The sequence below is a fragment of the Pleurodeles waltl genome, chromosome 2_1, assembly GCF_031143425.1.
Source record: "Pleurodeles waltl isolate 20211129_DDA chromosome 2_1, aPleWal1.hap1.20221129, whole genome shotgun sequence".
NCBI lineage: Eukaryota > Metazoa > Chordata > Amphibia > Caudata > Salamandridae > Pleurodeles > Pleurodeles waltl.
In genome coordinates, this window is record NC_090438.1 from 341,081,597 (window position 1) to 341,106,548 (window position 24,952).

At 49.1% G+C, this 24,952-nt stretch overlaps 1 protein-coding gene across 2 annotated transcripts in view; it reads left to right on the forward strand.

The window, feature by feature from the left end:
- Positions 1 to 24,952, forward strand: part of GPR174 (G protein-coupled receptor 174) — a 178,922-nt gene that overhangs the window by 102,550 nt on the left and 51,420 nt on the right. The window lies entirely within an intron of this gene.

Here is a 24,952-nt window from a genome sequence, read left to right on the forward strand (position 1 = left end):
TCTAAAAGGGACCTGCAGAAGATTACGCGCCTTTTGCAGTATACTTTCTTTCAGACCAAAGTTATGCACGCATGCTAAGATATCTGGTGGGCGATATCCCACTCCTCCAGGTCGGCCCACGCGGTGGACTCTATCGAGGGTGCTCTCCCGGGTCTCCTCGAGTTCTAAGATCGAGCGAAACAGCGCCACCACGAAGGCCCCAATGTCCTCCTTCTCCGCCCCATGCGGCACTCCTCTGATGCGGATGTTATGTCTGCGCGAGGGGTTCTCCAGGTCCTCCACCATCATCTGTAGGAGGTCCTGCTGTTCTCGCAAGCGCAGAACCTCCTGCTGCAAGTCTGCCACCTCCTCACCACGGGTAACTTCACCATCCTCGACCTGCGTCAGCCGCTCACCCAGGGAGGAAAGCTCCACTCTCAGCTCCTTGACCTCGTGGGATATGTCTTTACGAAGCGCTTGGAGGTCACTCCTAAGTGATTCAAACAAGGTGGTAAGAAAGCCCTTGGTGACTGGAGCTGTCTCGTCCTCCGTCGCCTCCCTGGACCGTCTCTGGGGTCCTCGTGTTCAGAATGTCCTCCAGCGCCCCTCCCGGCACCTGGCGCCCGCTGGTCAACATATCACGGACCGTGCAATCCCTCTTGGGCTTAGAGGTCGCCATCTCAACCGCCCGCGGCCTGCACGGAAACCAGACTGACTGACCACCACCCAGAGTCGCCGCAGGCAACTTCCACTAGTCCTCAATCCCTCAGGGGCATCGACTCACCAGCTACCAACAGTCCGTGAGCCCCTCGTGGCCCCGCTACTCTCGGCTCCCAGCAGGGACAATCACGTGCTGTCCGCTCCGGTGGACCGCAGTCCTGGTCCACTCAGCACTCAAGGAGCACCACCTCAGGTCCAAACAACAGGTGGGCCCACCGGTTCGCTCACTCTCTCCACCTCAGGCCTCCATGCGTGGCCCAAAACAGACAGCCCGGCCACCACCGGGGCCCGACTCCAGGCCCCAACCAGGACTCACACACCAGTCGCTCCTCGCCACGGGGGCGCGGCACCCTCCTGTGCTCCGTCGCACCCCCACACTCCGTTAGCAGTCCTTCAGGCCCAGGATCACGGCAAAAAGAACCCGCGACCCCTCGGCCTCCACCTCCGATCCGGCACTCCTGAATCCACGCTGCTCGGGGGCCGTGACCCCGCGACTCACAAGGCCACCGCGAACCCCCAGCGCCCCCGGGGTGCAAGGCCTCTCATCAGGACACTCCCGCCCAGCGTGCCCCTCCTTCAGGCAGTATATTCCAGGCCTAGGCGGCGGAGCACGGACCGATGCGTCCGCTCACGCCGCCATCTTGGCCACGCCAGCGCTAGTGGTACTTTAATATGGGTGGCCCCTGAGGTCTTTTTTCAATATGGAGGACATATTCTGGACCCAAAACGGAGGTATGTGATTCTATATGGAAAAGTTGGCAGGAGAGAGCTGTGTATGATCAATATCTACACTCCAAATGTAGATAATGGGACATTCTATAGTGAGCTGATTGTTTGCTGCACCCTATTTGGAGGCAGAAATTGTCTTGGATGGGGATTGTAACTGTGTCATAGATGGAGGGATGGATCGTGACCCCGCCCCCACACACAGAAATTCACAGATGACGGGACAGTTTGGGGGCATCATGCAGGACTTAATACTGGTGGACCTCTAGCAGCGTAGGTACCAGTCCACTAGAGCATACTCCTGCTATACGCTAGCAACTAATACCTATTGTTCACTGGATTACTATTTCATAACTGCAGCTTTGACTCATCAGGTGGGTGACTTTTCCTATCTGGACCCGATACCCATCTGACCATTCCCCACTGCTTATGTCTATAGGAAAGGGATGCAAACTTCTGACGATCCCACTGTGGTGCCTCCGTGCAGAAGCTCAGAATGATCCCTCCATTGAGGCGGAGGTCCGGGTAGAACTCTCACATTATTTTGATAAATACTGGGGAAGCTGTAGCACCAGAGCTAGTGACTGGGAAGTGAAGAAGGTGGTAATGGCAGAGGTCTGTTTGAAAACTACACATGGGGTTAAGACACAATTGGAATGTGATCGTAGTTGACAAGAAAGAAAATTGCTTGCTTTGGAGGAGAATCTCCCTACACCGTCACAAAAAATGGGGGAATGGCAACAGGCCTGTAAAGAACTATTAGATGACTGACGCAGACTGGAAAAGCATGTATACACAGGAAACCACCGGTGATCTTTTGCAGAGTATGAAACCACCAGGGCAATGCTAGAGTGTTTACTTCACCAATAGATGATATGCAAACCGGTAAAGGTATTGCAGGATGTAGGGGGGAGAAAAGCCCATAAACAAGTAGCAAATAAAAAAAATATTTCGAGCTCCCTTTAGCAGGCTCTGCGCAGACCATGGGGAAGTGTTGACAGACCATGGAACAACTCTCCTGGCAGACATGGAGCTGCCCCAATTGGGGGAAGAGGAACAAGCCGTATTGGGAGAACCTATTACTAGGGAGGAAACCCTAGCCAGTATTCGATGCTTAAAACTGGCAAAAACGCTGCGACGCGACGGAGTTCTGGCGGAGTTCTATCAAACATATACAGCCACACAGGGTGAATGGGCTGCTAGAGGTGTCTCAAAAGGCACAAGTGTGCAGACACCTGCCTGAGTTTATGCAGGAAGCTATAACAGTACTAGTTCTGAAACCAGATAAGGAACCCGTGGAGACCTTGTCCTATCGACCACTGTCCTTGTTAAATGTAGATGTGAAAATACTTAGTGGCACACTAGCGGCCCCGTTGTTGCCACACCTATTGAAGCTCATACACACTGATCAATGTGATTTTATACCATAACGTAGCACTATGTATAACCTTCGTCGACTGGCACACGTGTATCACCACCACATCTGTAAGATGGCCCTTATGCCAAGGCCCTACTTGATATTGAGCAGGCCTTTGACACTGTGCAATGGAATACCTATTACTTGCAACGAAGAAGCTGGGACTTGGCCCATAATACATTGATGGGTAAAGTTATTATATACCTACCCAATGGCCCGGGTACGCACGGGTGCCTTAGTGTCAGACAAAATCCAGTTATCTAGAGGGACGTGACAGGGCTGTCCCCTGCCACCCCTTCTCTTTGCTGTGGCTATGGAGTCCATGGGGAGTTCCTGTGGCACGTGCTGGGGCCCTAGGGGATCTGGGTGGGAGAGACCACACATGTGGCCTCTCTGTATGTGGATGACGCTTTGATATATTTGTGCAAATTGGAATATTTAGTCCCTATTCTTCTGAATGCCCTGCATCTCTTTGGAGAGGAGTCAGTGCTACTCGTTAATGCACAGAAATATCACCTGGTGTCGCTGGGTGCTCTGCCAGGGCACGAACAGACTTCCTGCCACCAGTGAGGCTTGCATGGGGAACGGAGGGAACCAAATATCTGGGAATAAGACTGGCCCATACCGAAAGTAGATTTCATGACCCGATATGGGAAAAGTGATGGAAGGACTGAATGCATCCATCCAATTTTGGAGAGAGCTCCCCCTCACATTGATGGGTGGGGTAGCTATTATAAAAATGGTAGTACTTCACAGATGCCTGTATGGGCTCCTAAATACATTTCATGAACTCCACGTTTACTTAGATAGAGTGATTGTACACTTGCTGTGGGGCAACAAGAGGAAAAGGGTGAGCTTTGCTATGCTTAAACAAATATGGGCATGAGATTGGATTGAAATTCCCAGTCTGGAACCTTACTATTTGGCATCACACCTACAGCATGCAGTTCACTGGCTGGGTAGTGAAGATAATTAGAAAAATAACCTTTTGAAGGATACATACAATGAACAGACTCTGCCCACATTGCTGATGGGAGACATGGAGACACAGAAAGATGTGCCGTTCTTAGTGCACCACGTGTGCAGGGTGTGGGTGAGGACAGTTGCCTATGTGATACGCCATGCCCCTATGGCAAAGATATGCCCATTTGGGAACTATTACGGTTTGCTAAAACAGAGGAACTAATGTCTGTAGAAAAGTGGAAGGATTGAGGTTGTGAACTGTTGGGAAATTTAAATCTAGGAGAACAAGTCATCACTGAGGTGTATGTTATCGATTCCTGTGGGTTGGCCACAGGATAGTTTTTACAGTATGCTAAATTAGCAGCAACTGCACAAACACTGAGGCCCTGCTTTCAGGAGGAGCCTCAGATCTCCCATACTCAGACAACACTTCTGGATATGGCCAGGGGACGCAGACTCAACTCTCATACATATATAGGGCATAGTGAGAAGACCTCCAGAAGCTGACACCAAAGGCACAGAAGAAGTGGGAGGAGACACAGGGGGAGGAATTGACTGTGTGTGACTGGGAAAGAGTACATGAGGGGGTAAAGCAGTGAGTGCTAACGCGCTTTAAACTTATTCAGTATAACTTCACACACCAAATATACTTGGCTCCCATGATTTTGCACCACATTTATCCCACCATGTTGCCCAGTTGTCCCCACTGCAACAATTCAAAAGCTGACTTATACACATGACTTGCATTGCATTGCCTTACTCCATATCTACAAGGCCATGAAAAGCCATGCAAAGTTGTTGATATGGGCCTGCAGCCTGCATCTCCAGTGCGTCACAAAAAGTGACACAATGGTGGTGCAAGGTGCTTGTAAATAAGCCCCTATTGTTACCACAACACAGACACCCTTGTACTATTGCTCCCAAGCGTGTGTCAGCAGAGAGAGACAGAAATACACTGCCACATGTTAGCAGATGTGGCACAGTTCTGCTCTCTCCCATTTACACAACACAGCACAGCAACTTTACTTGCTGCACTGTGTTATGTGATTTGTTAGTTAAAATGAGTTCAGGTTCTTCTAGACTGTGTACCATTTCATCCGCAACTCTGGTAGTCACATGGATGCCAGCCACTTGTTTAAAAGTACTATACAAATGTCTTTAAAATGAGATGGAAAATATTTGTAAATTTTGATGTATGACCTCTTTATATGTTAGAAAGGGGAAAATAGAACAATAGGTACTGAATCACAATGTGTCTCTAAATCACTCAAAATGAATACGCAGAAAGCAGACAGCAAACAAGTAGTGGATAATGGTTATTAATTGCACTTTTATCTCAGTATGCTTCTTCAGACAGCTCTGGGTATGTAACTGTGAAGTTAACAGTTACTAACTTTCCCACTGATTGACAGATATACATGCTTGAAAAGTGTGTTGAAGGCCCTTTGCATATAATTGAAAATAAGACTTCTTAATAACATGTTAAAAGCAGGTGTGCAAGAAGCTCCTGTGAACCCATGACAAAATATTTAGAGAGTACCCTTAGCTCATTTGAGCAATATACTGGGAAGGACTATTGTTTACAGTGTACTTTCTCCTTTCAACTTTTTGCTTCCCCCCACAATGCTCTCCACCCACTCCAATGGCCTTTCTGTTTCATCTGCTGCACTTTTGTCTTTGCTACATCAGCATCCACTTGTCTCTTTCATGGTACACCACACATATGTTTTCCAACTATCCAGGTCAAAATATAACAAGTGACCTTATCAGGGAAAGCACAATATCCTCACCTCAGCGCTGTCAGACACAAATTAAGTCATATTAAATTAGCCCTTGCTTTTTAGCTAACAGCTGTATAGATTCTAGGTGTTTGCTGTCCCAATTTTAAAATGAGACCTAAAAAATTAAAACACACGCTAAGATTAGCTAATCTATTCTCTGTCTTTGGGAAACTAAATGTATTGTCAGGTGAATTCACCATTTCTTGGACCTTTGTCTGCACATGTTGACAGATTGAGCCCTACAGCAGTATTTCCAGGGGTGTAGCTTCAGCGGGCGATTGGTCTGTTACACCCCACAATAAATGTATTGTCTGATAAATAGTTGGGTATTGGTGCTATCAGTCAGGTATGGGGATGTGTCTGTCAACAGGAATATTTACATACAGACCAAAAGAAACACCCACACTCTGTTTTGAAAGTCTTTAAAAAATGTTATTTTACACAATATTGAGATTTCTCTCACTTAGGACGCCTACCAATCTGAATTCCTTTCCCTTTCCACTACCCCTTAAGCCCTTCTCATGTACCCTGCTTGTCCTAAATTGTATTCTAGCGTTATATAATTATTGGAAAATCTGAAACTCGCATCACACCCTTACTGACCAAGCTACCCCCTGAGTAGTCCACAGTGGGCCACAAAAGCGTGAAAGATTCATGCCCTTCCTGTCTAGTTTCTCAGAGTCTTAGATGGGATGGCTTGCAAAGACAACATCATTCTGAATTGCTGCAGAGGAGCAAAGTAGAATTGTCTAACTCCAGAGACCCCTTCTGATTGGTTGAGGTCAGTGAGTCAGAATTGTTGACTCTAATCCCTCTACTGTTTTGTGTAATTTCTAATACAGAGATGTGTTGACCAATAAATCTCAAACTGAAGATGACCCTTATGACACAATCACTTGGTATCTATGGTACCTCCCACCTTCACTGACATCAGGCTTGGTTCGCCCCCTTGACGGGGGTTAATTTACATCCAAGATATGAGAGTATGTTCACTCCTTTCATCATTTTTACTATTAGTGTAGCCCAGTGAGTCACTTCTGTGAATTGTTTTTGTTTCACAGCTGTAGTGTATTTTTTCATGTGTCTTAAACATCTTCTGCTTTCACTAGTCAATGTCCACTGGTTTCTTCCCTGACCAGCTTCCAAATGCCATAATTTCCCGGATCTTTTGTATTATTGACAATTTCTTTTCAGCCCTTAGATCCACTCTCATCTCAACCAATACGCTTCAACAGTGGCCTACACAGCCTCCAGTTATTTATGTTCTGGGGACCAGTGCACAGCTCTGCCAGGTCATTTAAGCCCAATCAGAAGAGAGCATTGCAGTTACATAAGCACTTGGTCTTAGACAGAGCTTTGTCACTTCAATGTTAACTTTTTGCATCCCTTGCTATTGTAATATTTAAATCTAAATATAGTTCTGCCAGTGTGCCTCAATTACAACCTGTAAGACAGTCAATATTCCTAATCAGCCTACACATAACTCTACCTGTGGTCTTCTTCCCAAAGTAGGAAAACCTCTGAGCAGAATCAAACACCTTTATCTTTGCACTTCAACAATAACATTCAGTACACTAATCTATTCTGTTATGGAGAACCAATTTGCCATTCCCTGCTGTTCTTGTCTATTCTTTATATCAACCTGCTGGGGTTGGCTCTCTCTGCAGTGTCACTTCCAAACTTTCCTTCACCCTTCCTGTTTTTAGGTCAAGCCTAGGTAGAGCGCATGCGCTGTCTGCAAGACCTGCTGTTTTCAGTAGAGAGACTTTGATCCTGTCTGCTGCTTGCCATTGGTTGGCTCCAGTGTCGCTCCTCTTGCCTGACTCCTAACTTGTTCACACAGCTGATACCTCACTTCCCTTCATAGCTGAGAAGCACTGGCCAAGTGCTATATTATTGCACTTTAGGTGTTTATCTATTGTTCACGGGGACTATTTTTTTCTTGCCTGCTCGTGTTACACTGTGGGTGTGCATTCATGAGCGCTAGTGATTTTTATATTTTACATCCTTGCGTTATTTTTTGTGGTTGACATTCTTAAAGAGCACTTCAAAATTGCTGCAGAACCTGACTTACGGCTGCCGAGCACAGCTGTCTCAATAGAAATCAATGGGGGAAATACACCTCCTCAAATGCAATAAAAATCAAAGGCTGAAAACCTTATCATTGTGATTTATAATGTTAAAGAATGTATTTCTTTCTGTAAGAATGAAACAAACGCTTGCGATATCACAAAGGATTGTGGGCATGCACATATTACACAAAGGAATGTGTGCCTTTCAAGTCATTTCCTGCACTGCCTCCCTATAGAAAGACCAGTTCTCCTCCTTTCTTCAATATCTGCATACACAGCATCTCCTCTGAATGTCTCTGCTGTATTTCAGTTTATCAGGGACCGAGCAGGGCTGCTGTTTTCAGATTGCAGTGTTAACTGTTAAGTCAAATAAAGGTGTGTGCTTGTTCTGGGGTGTCAGTGCAGTTTTCACATCAGCTCTTACCCCTTGAAAGTTGGCATTTATTTACCTGTCTCTTCGCAGATGGCGTGACCCTAACCACAAACCTTCATTTTAAACAAACGCTTCTATCAAGTGCTTGAATTATATTTTATTTATTATATTAATCACAGACTACTGCTTTTCTTTCGAGTTTTGGACCTGTTCCAAAATGTGTGCCAAATTGTCAGCTGGTAGACCACGCTCATGACATACTGCAAAAACAGCTTCTGGGATCACACATCCAGGTCTTGTCAGCAGTGCCATAGCCTGCATTGAGCATGCTTTTCATCTTATGGCAGATGAAGGCGCAAGAGGCATAATGCAGCAGGGGTTCACCAGCCATTCTGCAGTTTTAAGAAAGTGGTTAACCATTGGCTTGATTTTGTTATACAGTTTACCAAAATGCTCCCTCCCACTGCACAAACGTCTGTTCGATAACACACAAAGGTGCATATTTATGGAAAAGTGGTGCATCATTCACAATGTGTCACTATTCTAGCACCCCATTGCATCCCCCTAATGCCACCATGTGTGCGCCGTATTTACAATATAGCGCTCCATGGCAGTCGTGTCCACATTCACATCATCATTTATGGCAGTAATGCGGCGATTTGCTGGATTAGCACCATAAAGGATGGCGCTAATGCAGCAAAGCATAGGGAGACCCGTTGTTTTCAATGGAAGAGTCATTTTAACGCCTTCCATAAGCAGGGATTAATAGTGATGCTACAAATGGCACTGTGAAACCTAGTATATTTCACTGCACCATTTTTCTGGGCTTCCCTCCTTGGGAACGCCCCCTTGCATACATTATGCCTGGCATAGGCATAATGTGGCGCAAAGATTTACAAAGCAAGCATTGCGCCAGTTTGTAAACATGGCGCGTGGGAAATTCCACCTTAATGCCACATTTGTGTAAAAAAATTATGCAAATGTGGCACAAGGTGGCATTAGGGGCATCGTACATATCCCCCCGATGTCTCCTGCCCATATGCTGCACCTCACAGCTACATGAATGAAGCATTTTCCAAATCAGGCCCACTACATTAATCAGAAAAACAGCCTTTAATCATGGTGACTTATCAGTTTTAATTAATCAACTGCAACAATGGAAATTCTGATCTGTTTAAGTGACTTGAAAGCAATAGGTAATTTCCGGGGCAGCCGTGTTGTTTCTTTGCGCCTCTCCTTTCAAAGAGGCCTATGCCATTCACAGACATGTGTTTAGACACACATATATCTACAAAGTGTCAATGGGAATCTGGATATCTACACCTATCTCTGCACAGTCAATACTGATACATAATGTGTAATTTTGACAGCTGTGTGCACATCAAAAGGAATGCATTGTCTTTTTTTCAATTGATGTTTTTGAGGCATGTCCACACAGAGGAACGTGATTTTCTATTGTGTGACCGTCCATTCAGCCGCTGTGTTGCAATGTGAATGGCCTTGTGCAGGCCCATTCCGCAGTTTTAAGAAAGGGGTTAACCATTGGCTTGATTTCATTACAATGTTTACCAAAGCTATCCCCCATTGCACTGGGGGCTGTGAAAGGTCTGTGACCTCTTTAGATCTGCCAAGTGAAATGTCATGTCGCTCCACCCAAGTGGGAGTATCTGCATTCACTGGAGCAGCATAAAAAATAATTGGGGATGGTGAGATCAGTGCTTTTGAATCACAATTCAGAGCAGTTTACAGAAACGCACATTGTTGGAAAAGAAAACATGGAAGTGTTTCTTTCACAATTGCATTACCTGTGAAATGTCCACCTTAAGCATTTTTTACATCTAATTTTTTTATTATTTGTGTGAAAATTAAAAGTAGGGCATTTCGATACATCTACTGCACTCCAAACTAAAACACTATAAAATAAAAGACTTGTAAATTACAACACCAATAGCTCTAACTCTCGCAAATGCAAGACCCGCATTTCAAATGCTTGTTCTGAATTTGTTTTTGCTGTCCTTACAAGTCTGTGTACTTTACCACTGCTAACCAGTGCTAAAGTGCACGTCCTCACTTCTTTAAACATAGTAACATTGGTTTATCCCATTTGGCATATTTTATTGTAAGTTCCTAGTAAAGTGGTACTACATGGGCTCAGGGACTGTAAATTGAATGCTACTAGTGAGACTGCAGCACTCATTGTCCCACAGACTAAATTAGCACTTTAAAACTTGTCTCAGGCTTGCCACTACAGCATATTGTGCAGTTTTTTAACTGCCATTTTGACCTGTCAAACCTTTTTGTTAGGCCTAAACGTTTCTTTTTAATACTTGTAAGTCATTCCTAAGAAAGGCCCTAAAGGCTAACAGAGCAGGGTGCATTGTATTTAAAATTCAGGACATGTGGGTTTACGTTTTACATATTCTGCTAGTGAAACACTCCTAAACTTGTTTTTACTACATAAGGCCTATCTCTCCCGTTGACTAACACTATCTTTGGTTTGGGAGCTGGTAGAAATGGAAAGTTTAGATAGTAATGATTTATAATTTAAAATACTCTTTAATGGTAAAGCTGGATTTTAAGTCAGAATTCTCAATATTCCACTTTTAGAAAGTTGGCATTTTCTTGTCCCAACCATTTTTGCCTTGAGACACTGTCCTGGGTCACATGACTGTGAATGGCTCTGCTGGTGGACTTTGTGTATTCCTTTCAGACAGTGGCACAAAAGAGATTAGGTATGAACAGGAGATCCAGCCTGCCAGGATGGCTGGGGTTAGAGCTGTACTCTATCATTACACATCAAATGGGTTTGCCTCCAGCACACACAAAGGATCCTGACACTAGTCTTTTGTCATTCCATACTTCTTGAAGCCTTGAGAGGGGCGCACTTTCCAGACCCAAATGTGGGCCTAGTGTAGGGACTCCCCCCACTTCAAAGGCTGGCACCATGTTTGGACCTTTAGAGCCACTCTTCAGTGTACTCCTGGACCTGTGGAAGACTTCAAAAGGACCTCTTGGGTCCTTAGAGGACTGCCCTGCTACTTAAATGCCTGTCTTGTTGCTTGAAGGAGAACTTGATCTTCTCATTGAACCCAGGACTACCAAAAGTGACTGCAAGGGCTAGTTGGCTAGCCTCCTGTGTGAGCTACAATGAAATAACACATTTCTGAGGCCTTGAACCCAACACATCACCTCTCCTGAAGTGACTTATAACCCCCCATGTGGTACCCCCTCCACAGCTCCTGAATCATTGGAAGTGGTTTTAGAGGTGCTGCTCCTGCCTAAACCTAAACTTGGGCTTAGATTGTTTTTCACCCAAAAGTGCCATAAAAACTGACAGATGACTGAGAGCTACCTGTCAGCTGATCTGCCTAAGATGCCTCACAAGCCGGCCTGACGCCACTGTAGCTCCTGCTATGTTCTTCTGTGCAGAAGCAAACCTATTTCAGCAGGAACTCTTGACAAAGATTCTTGCCCTAGAGGAACCCTCATCAGGCATATCCTGCATCTTCGTCCTGCTGGAGATTTTCAACCTCCAAAAAAGTGACAAAGTGCAAAGGTAGAAATCTTCACTATGACTCCGTCCAGCAGCTCTGAACGACAACGTCTCCTCCTCAGACATTGCTGGCTGCTATGCCCTGCTGAATTTTACCTTCTCAGAAACTTTTCTTCAAAATGTTTCAGCCAAGACTGGGCCCAATCCACTTAGTTTATCTGACCCACACTCCATCACAGTCAGACTTAACTTTTGATTTTTCCACAGTCTTGCTCGATCTGATACCTGAAGTCGGCACTTTGAAATTTTAGGTGCTATTTTCCACTAAAAAACTTTAGAAATTCATAACCCCGGCTCTGTTGATTGGATTTAATTAGTTTTTGATGTCATTTTATTAATTGATATTTACTCCATTTTATAAATTGGTTTGGGATCGTTCTTGTGTTGTGTTTTCACCTTATTACTGTTTGTGTGCTACTTTGCACTTGCCTGTAAGTTATACCTGACTGCTTTTGTGGCAAGCTACTAGAAGTTCAAATCCTTTGTCAATGCCCATTATTGTTCTTTGTAATAATTCTTCTATATCTAGGAGTGGCAACTTGAATTAGTACTCACTGCCTGGTGAAGTAAGAGTCTTTTCGCTGACTATGTCCTTGAAAGTGATGACATCAGAGAGGAGATAAATATGGGGACTGACCATGCTGAGCATTTGTCCATGAGACCATGGACAAACATCTCTCCAGACTGGGGTCCAAACCCAGTCCTCTTACAGTAGGGCAATAAATATCAAGGAAGATATGTAGGAGAAATGCATGCATATCAAAGACAATGAGAGTAAAGATCATATGCACATGCCCCCGAAAATAAATGGAGACAAAGTTTGCATACAGGAGTCAAGGATTTGTTATCAACTGGATGGTAAATATTGGTGAACAAGCATACATTTGCACATTCAGCATGCCTTTAACGTTAGTGTGGCCGGTCCTTCCATGTGGAAAGTCCAGGCTGCCTGATGCTACACTTCTGCTGTGACACATGTATTCCTTCACATACCACTTTTAGATCCCAAAAGGTTCTCATTATATATACAGGCTGTGGCATCTGGAGCAGAGTCATGGATCACAATGCAGAGAGGGGTAAGTTATAAGAGACACCAAGTATGGGATGTTGTCAGAAGTGTGAGGTGTTCTTAGAGTGTAATTTAGCCAACAACATTGTTTTGGTTACATGGTGAAAGGTATATAAAGAGGTCTCTTTGCCATTATACATGTGTACACTAGTATTCATTTGCAGACTTGGGAGGAAAATCAAATATCTGCCTTGAAGACAGCAGGCCAGGAACATAGTCCCTGCCCTTTTATTATTTGTAGAATGGTTATGTAGTTTTCAAGATTTAAACTTTTTGTTAAAGTATTCCTGTGTCACTTGCCATTGTCATTTTATTTTGGTGGCTGGGTCCTCCAGTCTTTCAGCATCCCAGTTACCACAGGTCTGACAACTAGAGTAGTCCCTCATGGCATTTGAATCCTCCTATTTTACTGTACCATCTTTGACATGATTGAGTCCATTTCTGTCCAACAGGGATGCTTCATGGCATAAAGGCTGAATTACTTTGCGTAATGTGGGCATTTGTGTCATGATCATTCAGCTCACTGTGTAATCATGCCAAACTAGCTATACATTTTTATATGTTGTGGATACTCATGACTTTAAGGTGCCCTTTTCTGACATAATGCTGATCTTGGTATTGAGATGGTTATTCCTGGTGAAATGGTAGTAAGTCTTGTAATAATGTAAACCTCCATGTCATGATGGTGCCATTATTGGCCTAATGCAAGGGTTGAAATCTGTGGCATAATACTACCTACTTCTGGCCTACTGCGGGCCCTGTCAGCCAGGTGGGTTGTTGTAATCCCACAATTATGTAAAAATGTGGGGATTCACAAATGTTTAAAGATAAGTTTACACACTAAAGTTTTACTTTTTAATAAAGATTGGATTTAGTCCCTTTCTGAGGTGGGGAGAAAATGGGTACAACCCAATATTTAATGTGGCTGTTGCAGAGTCATTTCTCCATGAGAAAAATGTTTTCAACATGGATAAAAAGTAGAAAAAAAATAGTTTTTGCACATCTCCACCATATGTAGTCTAGTAGTGCATAATTTGAGCTAATGCTTGCTGATAGAACTCATTTTAGAACTCTGGGGCTTGCTAATGATGAGATCTTTATGTAACTTCTTTTGCAATAATACAGGTTTGATACTGCCACTGTGTATGGTGCGGTCCTGCTCACACCCAATTAGGCCTACACATTCATCTACATAGGCAAAGGGTGGGCAATAGCACAATTCTGGCTGAACCTCTGTGTGGTAGCCTGTCAAATAGCTTCATCATTCATGCCTAAAGCAAGCATTCCAGCAACCCAGCTCCTGTCTATTACTGTGTTATTGGGGGCATGGTGCTATAATAATTATATATCAGACATTTTCTGAACATTGGTCAGAGACTGCCTTGGCACATAGTGGTGGTCCTCCCACACCTGCCTCATATTTGCTGAAACATTTAGCTGGGCGGGCAATGTGTGCATAGTTCGGTCTCTGCCATCCATGCCCTTCCATCGATACCCTTCTGCAGCCCAGAACACTCTTACTAAGTGCCACCATGCGTAATGCCCCTTACCCTAAATAAGCACAGACCAGTGCAACTGGATGGGCAGTCTGTGGCACTGATACTGGGGGGGTGAAGGAATAGCAACCTGTCTCCCAACTTGGATCATGTGAGAATTTGGGTTACTGTTTGAGGGGGGTGAAATCCTACTCAAGTAGCAACCACAATCCTTGTCAGGGTGAGGCATTACCTTTGTAGTACGGTGGACATGAACAGTTCATCCATTGCAGAGAGAGCTAAAGGAAATTCTTCTGGTGCTAGCATCAGAAGGATTTTATTTCTATCAGTGTGATACACTGCATGCTCAGTAGACTGACATTACTCTGGTTTCATTTTGATAAGTGCTCGAATGAAGATAACTTTGCCCTATGAGCACTAATCCAAGAAGGAGATGCACCACTGTAAACTTGCAGTTTTGCCTTAGGTTACCACCAAGCAGGGATCCACCCATTATACAGAAATTATTTTCTTTTTAGGGGGGAGCAGTCCGCCAGCAAGGGCATTGGTTGCCTTCAAAACATTATGGGGGTCATTCCAACCTCGGCAGTCGGTGTTAAACCAGCGGCCAAACCGCAAACAGGCTGGCGGGTACAAAAATGGAATTCCGACCCTGGCGGAAACCGCCAACAGAGACCGCCACATTACCACACCACCCGCCATGGCGGCACAAAAAAACAGCGCGGCGGTCACCCCCAACTGACAGGCGGGAGTCAATGTACCGCCCACCCTATCACAACACATCAATCCGCCACCTTTTCCGGGGCGGTAGCCCCGCCGATAAAAACATGGCGGAAACAGCCATTTCAAACGGAAAACGCTCACCTCCATACACCCCACGAGGAATCTGGACAGCATGGAACCCGAACTCCACATCCTCCCAGCGATTGTCTTCCTGCTCCTCTACCAGGAGCACGAACGCCGGCGCAGAAGACAACGGTGAGTACTGCGCCTACAACACAGGGGAGGGGGGAGGAGAAAATATTACGGGGACACACATACACAACACACCCACCCCCACCCTCACCCACTACAACACACACATCAATGCACAGTAATACATCACAGTTACCCCCCCCCCCAAACCCCCCGGAAGAATGCAAAGACAAAAGGAAATGATTCTAAACATTGGAATATATTGTATTACTGGCAGAATTATATATATATATATATATATCTACACATCAAAAACACTTATATACATATATGTACAAGTCCGAGAATTGTAGCAGGCATTGTCCGTGGACCACTGGGCCCAAATCACATGGGCAAAGCCCACACAGGATACCTGACTCCAACGGAGAGAACACTGCAGGGGCATCAGATAGGAAAACTACATGCACCTCAGGGGGAAGGGAAGGGAAGGGGGGGGCACCTCAGCCATATGAGTGCACGAGGCCAGATCCACGAGGGGCCTCCATGGCCACTGTTCAATCCTGGGGAGTGCAAAGCCACAGTCTCTCAAGTCTTTCCAGTGGGTGGGTTGCCCACTGTGCCATCCTGGGGAGTGCAAAGCTACAGTCTCTCAAGTCTCTCCAGTGGGTGGGTTGCCCACTGTGCCATCCTGGGGAGTGCAAAGCCACAGTCTCTCAAGTCTCTGCAGTGGGTGGGTTGCCCACTGTGCCATCCTGGGGAGTGCAAAGCCACAGTCTCTCAAGTGGATAACAGTGGGTGGGTTGCCCACTGTGCCATCCTGGGGAGTGCAAAGCCACAGTCTCTCAAGTGGATGCATGTCTCCACTGGTTCTGGAGGGGGACTGGTGCCCAGAGTGCTCGTGCATCCCTGCCCGACACAGATGCGGGCCCGCCCCTGCCGCTAATGGGCCAGCGGTGCTTGAGACGGCGGTGCCCAGTTCAGCGGTGCTTGAGACGGCGGTGCCCAGTTCAGCGGTGCTTGATACGGCGGTGCCCAGTTCAGCGGTGCTTAAGACGGCGGTGCCCAGTGCAGCGGTGCTTGAGATGAAGGGCCCAGTGCAGTGGTGCTTGAGATGAAGGGCCCAGTGCAGCGGTGCTTGAGACGGCGGTGCCCAGTTCAGCGGTGCTTGATACGGCGGTGCCCAGTTCAGCGGGGCTTGAGACAGCGGTGCCCAGTGCAGCGGTGCTTGAGATGAAAGGCCCAGTGCAGCGGTGCTTGAGATGAAGGGCCCAGTGCAGTGGTGCTTGAGATGAAGGGCCCAGTGCAGCGGTGCTTGAGACGGCGGTGCCCATTTCAGAGGTGCTTGAGACGGCGGTGCCCAGTTCAGCGGTGTTTGATACGGCGGTGCCCAGTTCAGCGGTGCTTGATACGGCGGTGCCCAGTTCAGCGGTGCTTGAGACGGCGGTGCCCAGTGCAGCGGTGCTTGAGATGAAGGCCCCAGTGCAGCGGTGCTTGAGATGAAGGGCCCAGTGCAGCGGTGCTTGAGACGGCAGTGCCCAGTTCAGCGGTGCTTGAGACGGCGGTGCCCAGTTCAGCGGTGCTTGAGACGCCGGTGCCCAGTGCAGCGGTGCTTGAGATGAAGGGCCCAGTGCAGCGGTGCTTGAGATGAAGGGCCCAGTGCAACGGTGCTTGAGACGGCGGTGCCCAGTTCAGCGGTGCTTGAGACGGCGGTGCCCAGTTCAGCGGTGCTTGAGACGCCGGTGCCCAGTGCAGCGGTGCTTGAGAGGAAGGGCCCAGTGCAGCAGTGCTTGAGATGAAGGGCCCAGTGCAACGGTGCTTGAGACGGCGGTGCCCAGTTCAGCGGTGCTTGAGACGGCGGTGCCCAGTTCAGCGGTGCTTGAGACGGCGGTGCCCAGTGCAGCAGTGCTTGAGATGAAGGGTCCAGTGCAGCGGTGCTTGACATGAAGGGCCCAGTGCAGCGGTGCTTGAGATGAAGGGCCCAGTGCAGCGGTGCTTGAGACGGCGGTTCCCAGTTCAGCGGAGCTTGAGACGGCGGTGCCCAGTTCAGCGGTGCATGATACGGCAGTGCCCAGTTCAGCAGTGCTTGAGACGGCGGTGCCCAGTGCAGCGGTGCTTGAGATGAAGGGCCCAGTTCAGCGGATCAGGCCATGGCGTGCAGGTCATTTGCCACCTGTGCTGTGGCCTTCCTGCCCATCTGTCGGGTGGCCGGCGGGGCCTTCCTCGTCTGCAGTACCGGGCCTGTTGGTGTCCTCCTGCCCACCTGGGATGGGGCTGGCGGGCCCTCCTGGCCAGCTGGGCTGATGGCGCTCTCCTCGGGCGTGCTGCCCTTCCCAACCTTCCCTGTTCGCCTGTGGCCCTTCCCCACCTTGGGCGGTGTGCCACCTGTCTCCACACTTCGTGCCGGAGCCATGGTAGGGATTTTAGTGCCTGATGTTTTCACCCTCTCGCGCCGGCCGCTGACTATCTTCGGGTGTTTCTCCGGGGGTGGGCTGCCCGTGCCTTGGCTCCGTACTGAACTGGCTGCCCTTGAGGGTGGGGGACTCCACAGTCCATGGCAGACTGTCATCACAGGGCCCGGTTTTGTGGTGGGTGAGGTGCTGACTGGAGTCCTATGAGATGGACGGGGTGGGGGTGTTGTAGGAAAGAGGTTAAGTTTGGACAGGAATAGCAATTTAGGACCAGTGGGACGGGTAGGTGTAGTGGGTATGGGAGTGGAGGAAGAGGTTGTGGTTGTAGGAGTCTTAAGTCTGGTGTCTTTGGGTGCAGGTGCTAGGGCTGGAGGCTGTCGTGAGGTGGATGGCTGTTGGGTGGGTGGCTGCCTGCGTTTGTGTATCTTGGAAGAGGGGGTGACAGACACACTGGGAGAGGACACAGGGGATGTGTAAATGGTAGTGGGGGTGGTGACTGCACGTGTTCGGGGGGTTCTGGTGTGTGTGCTGGTAATGGACGTAGTGGCTGAAGATGTTGTGCATGCAGGTGTGAGTGGAGACGTGACAGGGAGGGAGGAGGGAGACAAGGAGGAGGGGGACACAGTGGAGGCAGTGGGTGTTGGTATGTCTGTATGTGGATGTTGCTTGGGTGAATGCTTGTGTGATGTGTGGTGCTTATGTCTGGATGAGCTTCCCTTGGGTGTTGAGGTGTGTGCAGGCTGGTCTGATGGTGTGTCTGGGATAGGCAGAGGTACAGGTGATAGGGTATGGGTGGAGGAAGTTGGAGGGGGGAGGCTAGAGACAGGGACAATTGCTGCCATCAGTGCTGAGGCCAGAGTGTTGAGTGCTGAGGCCAGAGTGTTGAACGATCGCTGAAGGGCAGCCTGACCAGAATGAATGCCCTCCATGTATGCATTACTCTGGTGCACCTCTCTTTCGACACCCTGGATGGCATTCAAAATGGTAGACTGCCCAACAGTGGGCGTCCTCAGGAGGTCAATGATCTCCTCACTGAGGGCAGCAGGGGTGACTGGGGCAGGGCCTGAGGAGCCTGGGGAGAAGGAGATGCCCACCTTCCTGGGTGAGCGGGCATGGGACAAACGCTGAGGGGCTGCTGGGAGGGCGGTGCTGGTGCGCTGGGTGGCAGCTGTACCTGTTGTTGCGGGGGGCACGGATGTTGCCACCACCACAAGGGAGCTCCCTTCAGAGGACGAGTCTGTGTCACTTATGTCAGCCGAGTCCCCACTGTGGAGTTCCCCTCGTCCTCCGTCCCACTGGTGTATTCTGAATCCGTTGCATGGCCCTCCAGGGCCATGTGGGATGCAGCTCCCTCGTGCTCCGATGCCACTTCTCCTCCGCCTGATGATACTAATGCACACATGAACAGGAAGACCACAGAAAAGGGGGGGGGGGGCAGAAAATAAAGACATGTTGAGTGCATGCATTGGCAACACCGTTGGCGGACAGGACAGACACAGAAGCCCCCTGCACTACGCCGTGCACTTGGGGTCCACTACTCAATCCGTGTGACATGGCCTACAAGCCTATGGACGACATCTGCACACATAGATGACACAGTGCCATGAATAGCTGTACTTGGCACCCTACAGAGGTGGGGGGCGGGGGCACAGGGCCATACCTTACGGAGGGGCCTAGCCTACAGAAATCGCCCTGGCCTAGGGATACCCACAGCCCTCCTCCCCCACCCAGACCCCTCCACTGCGAGCAAAGTCACCAGAATGAGAGTGTACTCACCCCCTTGTGTCTGCTGTGATGTCCTCACGCACCCATCCAAATCGGGGTAGGCCACCGCCAGGATCCGGGACATCAGGGGGGTCAAAGTCCGACTGGCACCCTTCCCACATTGGGAGGCCATCCTCCCATCTCTTCCGGCAGTGGGTGCCCCGTCTCTGGTGGACCCCCAGGGCCCGGACGTCCTTGTCGATGGCACGCCAAATGTCGATCTTCTGGTGGGCGCTGACCTATGTGAAATGTACAGGGGGAGAAAAAGAGTCATCACCGTCTGCACCCTCAATGTGAGTGGCCCCCCATCCCTACCCTTGCCATGTGGCACATCCTGTCATCCGTCGTTTGATGCATGCCTCATTCGCTCCCCTCCCCACCATCTTTCATCCACCCGACTCAACACAGCCATTGCCCCCAAAGCATGGGGCCAGTGTACTTACCTGTTGGTCTGGAGGACCGTAGAGTAGCGCATACTGGGGTAGGACCCCATCCACGAGTTTCTCCAATTCCTGAGCAGTGAAGGCAGGGGCCCTTTCCCCAGTCGCATGAGCCATTGTCTCTTCCAGACCGAGGTCACAGCAGCACTTGCAGTGTAGGTCCTCTCCTGTCGAAGATCAGGTATCGAGTGATTAAGCAGATAGAAAATGGCGGCCACGCCCGCGGCGGTGCGTACAGCGGCGGTGCGTACCGCGACCGCCGGCGCACATCGTCATTGGCTCCTGAGACCCATAGGGTTCAATGTTAACCAATGCTGTTTTGCGCCGCGGTCTTCGACCGCCTACCGCCACGGTGTGCCACGCCAGTGCATTTACCTCACATCCCATTGTCACACTTCACAGGTCAGGCAGCCGCCATTTCGAGGGCCCACATGGCTTCCTTTTAACTGCGTCACACATACCTAGGCCTTGCATCAACACTCATACAAACCATTCAATGCATTGGGAATCGTGTTATGTGCAAGCTGTGGTTACGTACCTGTGGGTTGATTTACTCTGTGCTCGCTGTTGTCCTTCATAGGCACCGTCCGCTGGGACATGCGAGGAGATGGAGGAATGGAGGAAAGACATGTCATACTGACATACAGGCTTGACCGAGCCACTATTCATGAACTGTGCCCAGCTGGAGCCAGACCTGATGTCACCCATCCGCCAACCCACAGGGATCACACCTCTAGTGCAGGTGCTGTCAGTACTCCATTTCTTTGCAAGTGGGTCATTTCAAACAACAGTGGCTATATCATCAGGTATGTCTCAGCCTATGTTTTCCTAGGTGTTGTCCAGAGTGTTGTCTGCCCTTCTGAAACACATGCGGAGCTACATTGTTTTCTCTGAGGTGGAGGATTTGCCTACAGTGAAAGGTGATTTCTATGCCCTTGGACATTTCCCCAACATCATAGGTGCCATTGATGGGACCCATGTGGCTTTAGTACCCCCCCACAGGAGTGAACAAGTGTACAGAAACAGAAAGAGTTATCATTTGATGAATGTACAGATGGTGTGTTTGGCAGACCAGTACATCTCCCATGTTAATGCCAAGTTCCCTGGCTCAGTGCATGACGCGTACATCATGCGGAATAGCAGCATCCCTTACGTGATGGGTCAACTCCAGAGGCACCGGGTGTGGCTATTAGGTGACTCTGGTTACCCCAACCTGTCATGGCTACTGACCCCAGTGAGGAATCCCCGGACCAGGGCAGAGGAACGGTACAGTGAGGCCCATGGGCGAACTAGGAGGGTGATCGAGCGGACCTTCGGCCTCCTGAAGGCCAGGTTCAGGTGCCTCCATATGACAGGTGGATCCCTATTCTACTCACCAAAGAAGGTGTGCCAGATCATCGTGGCCTGCTGTATGCTTCACAACCTGGCTTTGCGACGCCAGGTGCCTTTTCTGCAGGAGGATGGTCCAGATGGTGGTGTTGCAGCAGCTGTGGAGCCTGTGGAGAGTGAAGACGAGGAAGCCGAAGAGGACGACATAGACAACAGGAACACAGTAATACAGCAGTATTTTCAATGACACACAAGTAAGATTCCAACCCGGCATATTACATATATTTAACCCCTACTACCTCTCTACTGTCTGACCTTTTCCCCCAGTGTATGGTAACTGAGTTGTGACTTTCCCTTCCAATTTCAGAGATGTGGGCCATACTGCGTGACATCTGCTTTGTTTCCCCATGGACTACAGCTGTGTGACAGTGGTATGTTGGCATCACAATGTAAATATGCATTTTGGGACGGTAATGTTTAATACATTAGTACAAAATCACAGCCAGACTCCTGATTGTTTTGTGCAATAACTGTGTTTATTTCAGTGCTCTATATTGGTGGGTGATTGCAAATCGGTGAGGGGTGATGGTGGAGGATTGTCCATGGCAGAGTCCAGACTATTAGTATCACAGGTGCATTGTCCAAATGCCTGTGGAAAGTGGAGCATGGGCAGTATAAGAATGGACAGGGTGTCAATGTGGGACAGGGGGATGACAATCAAGGAGGTATCCTTTCCTGGCGGGGGTCTTGGCATCTTACTCTGTCTTCTTCCTGGATCTCAGGGCCCGCTTGCGGGGTGGTTCTCCTTCTGCAGGGGGTGGGGTGCTGGTGGCCTGTTGGTCCTGTGGCGTGGCCTCCTGTCCACTAGCGCCGGCAGAGGTGGTAGGCAGTTCTTGGTCCATGCTAGTGTCAGGGGCCCTTTGTCCTGCCACAGTGTACCGCAATGTGGTGACTACCTGATTCAGAGCCTCTACAATGGTGGCCAGGGCGGAACTGATGTTTCGTAGTTCCTCCCTGAACCCCAAATACTGTTCCTCCTGAAGAAGCTGGATCTCCTGAAACCTGGCCAGGACTGTCGCCATCGTCGTGGTAGGCTCCCATGATGGAGGAGAGGGCCTCGTGGAGAGTGGGTTCCCTGGGCCTGTCCCCCCCCTGTCGCACAGCAGCCCTCCCAGTTCCCCTGTTTCCCTGGGCCTCTGTCCCCTGGACCGTGTGCCCACTACCACTGCCCCCAGGTCCCTGTTGTTGTTGGGGTGGTGGGTTAACCTGGGTGCCCTGTAGTGGTGGACACACCGCTGATTGACGTGTCCTGGGGACAGAGGAATGGGCCCGCTGGGTGGGTGCTTTGCTGGTGTTCCCAGAGGGGGGAAGGTCTGCTATGGGCTGTGGCTGTGTGAGGGGAACCGACTGTCCCGAGGTCCCCGATGGGCCGGGCTGGTCATCTAGATCCAGGTCAACAGAGGTGCTGTCCTCACTGTGGGCCTCTTCTGGGGGTGGAGTGGACATTTGTGGACCTTCCTGCGCGGTGACGTGGCGTTCGGGTCCTGCAAGGGTATAAAAGTATGGTTATTGCATTTGTGTGTGCCATAGCATGTAATGAGTGGGTGCCCTTGTACCCCAGTGCTGGCATTCCCATGTGGGGGCTTTTGTGACGGTGATTTTGTGGGGGATGGGTATGTGCATTGGGCATGCTTTGGTGATAAGTGTCCATGCTTTGTGGTCGCATGCAGGGATTGGTGTTGGGATGGGTGGGCTGTGATGGTGAGACATTTGCAAGGAGCAGGATGTGATGGGGGTGAGGGTGAGGGTGGGGGTATGAGTTGGTATGCTGGTGGGGTGGGGGGGATGAAGTAGTGATGATTTGACTTACCAGAGTCCATTCCTCCTCCTACTCCTGCGAGGCCCTCAGGATGCAGGATCGCCAAGACTTGCTCCTCCCATGTTGTAAATTCTGGGGGAGGAGGTGGGGGTCAGCCGCCAGTCCGCTGCATCGCGATGTTGTGCCTGGATACCATTGAACGCACCTTCCCCCGTAGGTCGTTCCACCGCTTCCTGATGTCGTCCCTATTTCTTGGGTGCTGTCCCACAGCGTTGACCCTATCGACTATTCTGCTCCATAGCTCCATCTTCCTGGCAATGGTGGTGTGCTGCACCTGTGTCCCGAAGAGCTGTGGCTCTACCTGTACAATTTCCTCCACCATGACCCTGAGTTCATCTTCGGAGAACCTGGGGTGTCTTTGCGGTGCCATGGGGTGGTGTGGATGATGTGTGGGGTGAATTGTGTGGTGATGTGTATTGGTGTGTCTTTGCGGTGCCATGGGGTGGTGTGGATGATGTGTGGGGTGGATTGTGTGGTGATGTGTATTGGTGTGTTGTGTGAAATGCATGGAAATATTGCTGGGTGAAAGTAAAATGCGCGTCTGGGTGCTCAGTTCTCTTTTTCTCAGTGCGTGGTCCCGATTCTGTAGCAGTGGGGATTTGTGGGTGATGTGGGTGTGTGTTTTATATTGTGTTGGGTGTGTGGGAGTGGTGTGTGTATGTGTATCAGGTGTGTGTATTTGTAATTGTCCAATGTGGCTGTGTTTTGTAAGTGTGTGTGTATATTGAGCGCGGCGGTGTGTACCGCCAATGGAATACCGCGGTTGAAAGACCGCCGCGTAGATTTGTGTGTCGTGATAGTGTGGGCGTATTTCTGTTGGCGTGAAGGTGGAGGTTTGGTCATCGCCAGTTTCTCGCTGCCCTTTGGTGTGGCAGACTTTTGTGGATGTCTGTATTTTGGCGGTTTGCCTGTTGTGGGTCAGAATGACCGTGGTGGTTTACCGCGGCCGCGGCGGTATGTTGGCGGTCTTCTGACAGCGGTAATCGGCTTTTACCGCCAGGGTTGTAATGACCCCCTATGTCCTATTGGCAGTTAGAGGTTTACAACTATCCTGCCTGCCCAGGTTGCCAGAAAGCCACTATTACACCAGGGATATTTTTCTAAACAGGGAATGGGGACAGCACATCCTGGCAGTGGGCCGTGCCTCCACCCCATCAAAGGCACATTTTACCCCCCCTAGATGAGCATATTTGGGGAGGGGGGTAATCCAGTCTGCCCTGCCTAGGGTGGTAGGAAGTCCACTAGACCACCAGAAGCCTTGATTAAATAAAAGAACTGGCAGCGGTCCACTCTGGCAAAATGCCCATATTGCCCATATTAATATTTTAGCCTTGCTGGGTGCAGATTAGTGGTTAACCCCAATCTGACATCCCAGTTGGGGGACTGAAAGCCCATTAGACAACCAAAGAATTTACATTAAAAAAGGGATGGTGGTGGCTGACCAAAGTACCAGGCCATAGCTCATTCCACAAAGTGGCACAGCAGTCTTTCTACCCCCTGAGGGGCGAAAAGCTAACTAGACCACCATGGAAATTATTAAAAAAAGAAAAGGGGTTATGGTGGCTACCTCTACCCTTACTGGATTGCCAGGGAATTTATTTCAAAGAAGGGAGTGAGGGTGGGCCACCCCTAAAAGAGGTATAGCAGTCATTCTGCCACTGGGGGCACATTGGGGGGTTTACAACACGTTTGTCCCTCCAGGGAATGCAGGGATAGAAATTCAACTGTACTGTGATATTTTTTTAAAGAAGGAGTGGAGTTGATTGCCCAGGCATCAGGCTGTGCCTCTACCCCAAATGGTACCACAGTCCTACAGCCCCCTGTGGGAGCCATATTGAAGGGTTTATTGTTAATCTCCTTCCCAGGTAGAGCAGAAAGCTCACTAGACACAGGGATTTTCTTTAAAAAAATTTAAAGGGAGATTTACGGTGACCCACCCAGGCATTGGGTTCTGTCCCATGCCATAATGGCACCCAAAAGGTTTTATGGCAGAAAGCCCACTGGACACAAGGTTTAAGAACTAAATATGGGGTGGAGTAGGCCCGTCCAGGTATCAATTGTGACCCAT